This window comes from Chroicocephalus ridibundus, chromosome 13 (assembly GCF_963924245.1).
Source record: "Chroicocephalus ridibundus chromosome 13, bChrRid1.1, whole genome shotgun sequence".
Lineage (NCBI taxonomy): Eukaryota > Metazoa > Chordata > Aves > Charadriiformes > Laridae > Chroicocephalus > Chroicocephalus ridibundus.
In genome coordinates this window covers 534636-540907 of record NC_086296.1, presented here as the reverse complement: position 1 = coordinate 540907, position 6272 = coordinate 534636, and positions in this window count along the sequence as shown.

Genomic DNA, 6272 nt, shown 5'->3' with positions numbered 1-6272 from the left:
GATGTTCCAGGCACGAATCGCGAGCCTCCCATTTTGAACAAGCGGGGAGGGTAAAAGTGAAGCAGACCGGTGATTAAACAAGTGTCTATACAGTTATTTTATCACTCCACGCTCCGTGTGCCCATCGAAGCCAGCTCCCGAGCTAGATCAGTTTGTAGCAGGACGGGAACTGTCGGAGGTGCAAAGGCGTGTTCCCTCACAGTGGAAGCAGCCGGACAGGGCTAGAATTTTTTTCACAAGCCCTACAGCCACGCAGTTAGCGTCCCCGGAGATCCTAGATGCAGGACAAGCGCTCAGGGCGCCCGGGAGCGCCAGTGTGCCGCCCGGCTCCCTCTCCCGGGCAGGTATTGACGCGCTGCTGTGTTGTCCCGGCACCAGGAGGCACCGCTCTCCCGTAATTCCCCAGCCCAACGCTCCTGTTTGTAGCCTTTCGGGCTCTCGAGCTACGGGGCTTTAAACTCGCTCCTTGGTTAGAGGGAGTCGGGTGGAGGCAGCCGGGAAGGGACCCCCGCGCCCTCCGCCGGGCTCAGCCCCGCTCCTGGGGTTCACCCCGCGGCGAAGCATCGCCGCGCCCCGCCGGCCAGGAGCCCTCCCGGGGGTGCCCGGTCCCGGGCTGGCGGCGGCAGACGTGGCTCAGGGCTGCGCACACGAGGTGGGACCCCCCGCCCCGCGCCCCCCGCAGCCGGCGAGGCTGAATACAGAGACGACGAGCCCTCCCGGCGGAGGAGGCAGGAGCCGGGGAAGAGGAGAGGGGCGAGGGGAAGGGGCAGAATGTGGCTACGGGAAAGCGGGTTTTGGAGGAAGCCTCCTGTCATCACCCGAGGATTGCCGTTAGCAGAGGCTGGCTCGCAAATGCTGGTACCCGGGATGGTAAAAGGCTCCTATTCGAGATCATCTTTCCGCTAGAGATGAAGGAATACCGGCAGGCGCCTGATGCCGAGAAACCAAAGTTGCACTGCCGGACGAATTTGCAGAGAAATCTACGTCCATTTGGCAAATGAACGAAACCCTCGGCAGTAGCCGCGCCGGCAGGGAGGGGCGCTGGCCCCGCCAGCCCCCGGTCCCTCCGAGGCCGGCCAGCGGAGGTGACCCCCGCAGGACGGCGGGGAGGAGCCGACTGGCGAACCGGCAGGGTCTCGGAGGAGGTGGCAGCTTGGCTTTCATCCGGACGCCAGAAGGAATCACCCGCTGCAGGGGAAGGGGTGCGGGCAAGCGCCGAGGAGAGCCGGGTTAGTGACAGCGGGGACAAGATGCGCTCGTGGAAGTATCACCGCTGACGTGCAACGGATCTTACACGGGCTAGAAACAGATCGCTTTATTCTAGCTTTTGATGTCGAGATATCACAAAATGCAACGAGGCTGTTGTAGGGGACGGGAGGAGAAAAGAGCTGCCTTTAACGATCCTTTTGTGTCTTCCCTCCTCCCACCGAGCGGAAACCGGTATTTAATTTTATGATACAGATAATTGCCTTAAACGTCTAGTGTAAGCAAACAGCCTTCAGCCTCAGCCGCACTTTATCAGGGCGGCTATTATCAATCCTATAGCAAGACAGAAAAGCCTAAAACATCGCTTTATAGCCTACGCTGATGTTTTAATCTTCCCCTCCAAATACCGCGGCAGTACACGACTTGGCGGAGCGCACTTCACGCGAGACACGGCCGCGCAGGAGGGCTTACGGCAGCCCACCGCCCCCGCGGGGAAGCGGGCCGCGCTGCCGGCCGCGCAGACCGCCGACCCCGGACCGCCCCCGCTTCAGGCGCCAAGGCGGAGGTAAGGAGAAAGACGGTCTCGTCCCTTTTTCCTCCGAAGGGCCCGCTCGCCTCTCCCCACCCGAGTTTCTCCGCAGGTCGCCTGCGGGGCCGTTTCCTGGGCAGCACCGAGCAGCCCCCCGCCCCGGGACAAGAGCTCTCTGGGGGCACCTGCAAACCCAGGGAGCCGCGGGAAGGCGCCTGCAGTGGCTGGGGTCGGGATGGGGCCGAGAAGGCATCAGCAGAACAACAAAACCGGGTACCGATTTTGCTTTATGTTTAGCTGTGGTTCGAGTCACACCAGATACTTCCATTTTCAGCACACGCACACCTCTACTACTAATCAGTACTCCGAAAATGAAGCTTACGGGAATAAATACGAAGATCAAGCAAAGAGCCTCAGATCCAAGTCCAAGCTCGACAGTCCTCCAGACATGCAAAGCCAGCACCTGCACATTATTTTTATAATAAAAAAGCATATAGGAACTAATCAGGCAGCTTTATAACTTGCACACACTCTGATTAATTTGTAATGTGTTTCATGGGGGTTTGGTGTTCTTGAGAAGTCATACAGCTTCTAACCCAAACGACACAGGGAGCCATTTTCCCAAAGGACTGAAGGCAGCTGAATCCCTCACAAGACAGCTTGAATGAGCATCAGAGCTGCCACAGGAGGATCCCATTGTGAACGTCATGCTAATTTAGAAGTGGTACAATACCCAATATAGTAAAAGGTTTTTATAATCTATTTAATTTGCAGCAATTTAAACAGAAAGAAGTGTTGAACCATGCAACTGCTGAAGTCTACTTTTAAGGTGCTCACTATATTCCCTCCTTGTCTCATACACACCCAAAGTAATTTAGTTCTACCTTCAGAGGAACTGCTCGACCACCTCTCAGTCAATTCCACCACACCGCTGAAATTATTGCGAGTTTGGTTAAGGAAACAGATTGGGAGGAGCTAACCCTGGTGTTCTGTCTTTTGCATAGAGTAAGAATAACTTATTAGGTATAAATACTCGAGGTCCTGTTGAAGTATTTATAAACATGGGAGCACTGAGATGCTCAGAATGTCAGTGAGAGGAGGGGAGAGAGTATAAAATATTTATTCCTCTAAGTATTTAAAATAACCATAGGACCCTGAAATTTATTACTGTTTGTGACTTGCATACATAATAGATGCTACATACCCTAAGGTAAGTTTGAATTGCCTTGTGTTTCCAATGCAACTCCAGGTTGGTGAGGTTGAACATTTTATTCCGTCTCGATGAAGCAAACCATGCCCTGTGCTTCCCGCCCCATAGAACAGCACCGAGGAGACCACAGGAAGAAAGCACTTCCTTAGGTCTGACTGTTCCTGTTTAAGGGTAACTTTTTGTTAAAAACCAGTTTCCTTAAAAAAGCTTAATGACACAACCATGGGTGCTGCTTGTAAGTTCAAACACACGGGGTTCCCAAAAAGGAGCTGATGAAACAGCCATGTTACGAAGCAATTAATTATCAAAGAGATTTGAATGGTACTCCAGAGCTGGATTACAGGAAGATGTATTTGAAGAGAGAACTGCAAAACCAGAAGGGCACAGATGAGAACTCAAAAGCAGGTAAGGGGGGCAGAGGCAGCCTCAAGGCACCCTGCATGTGCCCACCTCTCCTGGGCTCCTAGCCACTTCCCCAGCTGCCGGCGGGCACCCAACCAAAACACCAGCACACACGCCACCCAGGGGTCAGACACCCAGCAGATGCTGCTGCTGGAAGGAGGTATTTCTAAGGCTCAGCCTCTGCCTAGGGCAGCTGTGAAACGTGGCACATCTACAGTGACCGTCAGTGCTTCAGTGAGGGGTAGGAGAGGCCGGAGAGAGAGAAGATTCAGCAAAACTAACTTAAAGACATTGCTGACTAAGCATCACCATTAAGGGTTGTTTGGATTGTAATGTTTTTTCTTTTTTTGACTTTTTAAAAAAATATGCTAATTTACCTTAATAAGAACAGATATACCCAATTAGTATTCCCAAATATAAATCAATGTTTTCATTTATTATCTTTACCCTTGACATTCAGAATGAAGAATCAATGAGTAGTATATCCGTTCTAGCACTTTGAAGAACTAAACCCAGTTCTCATTCATACTGACTGAGAAGACAAAACACGTGGCAAGTGCTCATATGCTGAGCAGTTATACAGAGCTTTAAAAAGCTTCAGAAAATAAAGAGTAAAAGTGTTTGTATACACACTTGACTCCAAAATGAACATGCCTAAGGAACTCCTTGTCATTTTACATTGAACTAGATATATACATGTGTAAAATGCAGTATTTCACAGATTTTTTCAAAGTAGAAAGTTTAAAGTAGGTAGATTGTCTTTAGCAATTATTCCCCACTAAGAACAACTATAAATAAGGACCCCTCTTAATCCTTTTCCCAAAAGCCTTTCTAGTTTACTAAAGGAACAACATTGGCACACCTTTTCAAAGAGTTCTTGTAATAGTCATGAGCAAGAAATTGGAAAGCACCTGTCAGTTATTTGAAATTTTCACTTAACCTTGAAGTATATAGAGAATTTTGACAAGAGGTATTATAAAATTCAGCTTATCACCTTAAAATAAAGAGAAAGGAAGGAACAAGACAGTGTCGCCAACTCTCATACCTACATCTCTCACTACTTCATGTTTTACCCAGGAGTCCCAACATCTTTAGGCAGGTTATAAGAGTCATATGGAAAACAAACAACAACAAACCCCAACAATATAAATACTGTGATTCTCCAAGTCTCTAGTCCTCAGCCATAGGGGGAGGACCAAAAAGTTGAATCATAAACAGCCAAAGTAAATACAAACACCTGAATCAGATTCTGAAGATTACAAGGCTTGTAAGTCTAGAAGTTACACAGAAAGGAAAGCACGTTAGCACTTGCACAAGCAATCATTTTTCACAGCTATAAGCCCTTGCACTTCCTACATTAACTTATGACTTTCGTAGTCTGCATTTAGCACGCTATGGGTACCAACCATTATTTTAATACGACATGAGACCTTTCCAACTGGCCTTATTTTAAGAGTCCTTCAGCACAACTTTTACAGTAATGAGAACTGAGGAAAAAATTAACCTGTTGTGACACACACAAGCAGAAAATTAAGGACAAATGACTTCTACACTTTGGTCAGAATCAAAAGTGAAGGAAACTTAGTTCACAGGAACATTGTCGAATATATATTTAAATAAGGCATTCACAGATACGTTTGTGTGGGGAAGCTTGGTCTTTGGGAACATAAGGTACAAGCATTTTCAAAACTGAGAGATTAGAAAGTAAGCAATAAGAACCAAAAGCCAGTTCTTTCCTAGCCTCACCAAACCAATTTGTCTCAAATCCAGAAGAGAAAGAAGGTCCAGCGAGATCCCACTCAAGCATAACAAATAAGACTGATAAATACCTTTGCTAGGGACAGAAACATCCAGGCAGAGATAAACATCGGGTAGGGATAGTTCTACCCCTTCTCAGCCAACTCAGCATTCCACAGGTGCACCAACACTAACCCCACACAGTTTAGATATAAAGCATTCAGCTCTTAGTGACAGAGAACTCATTGCCAAATTTGTTTCTTCCTCCTGCCAAATGCTACCACTCTTTTTGTGTTTACTCATATACTGACTTCAAAAGAAGATACCTCTTTAATAAAGCCAGCTTGTTTATGCAGAAGGTTTGTTTTGTTTTTAAATAGTTATCCTTTATAGCTATAATTTCAATAGCAATTAGTCAGGAGTATCAGTGAACCGGAAATATTCACATGAGTTTACTTCTAATATGAAACAGCAAAAGCCTATTTACTTACTCCCTAAAATGCTCATAATCCTTAAATACCCACATGCAACTAAGAATCATAGAAAAACAGTCTTACCTTTTTCTTCAAAGAAAAATAATCAGGTATGCCAAACAACTGATACAGAGGTTCCGTGTTCCATAGGGCATGAAAGGTCTTCGCTAGTAGCAACCCCCTGAATAAAACCCGATGCTGGCCTGCCCAGCTGCACGAGGCTCCGGAGCACGTATCAGTAGGTGTATTTATAAACCTTAACTGCAACTGCCTCTTGTACCTTCTCAACACAACACTCCAGCACTGCTGCGCACGACCAGAGCTGTAAAAGCAGTAAATGAGTTTCCCCGCTTCTTTAACTGATTGACTAATTAAGACCATAATCAGTAAACTATTTACACATGAAGACACAAACACCTGCATTTGCTGACTTTTTACTCTCATTTTGTGAGCTTTTCTGTTTAAAGCAAATAGAAAACGTATGGTAGTTTGAATTTTAATCAGTATTTCCCGTAACACCATGTAACACATTCAAGAATTAGTTTTTTTCCTTTTCACAGAGAAAGAGGAACACAGAAACTTATAACTTATTCAATGAACATTCCTTGCTAGCACGCCAGAGCACACCATTCTGTCAAAAATCCAGGACCAAACCACTCTCAAAGAGTCTTTTTCCTCTTCTTCTGGATTCACACACAAAAAACCCACATGGGCA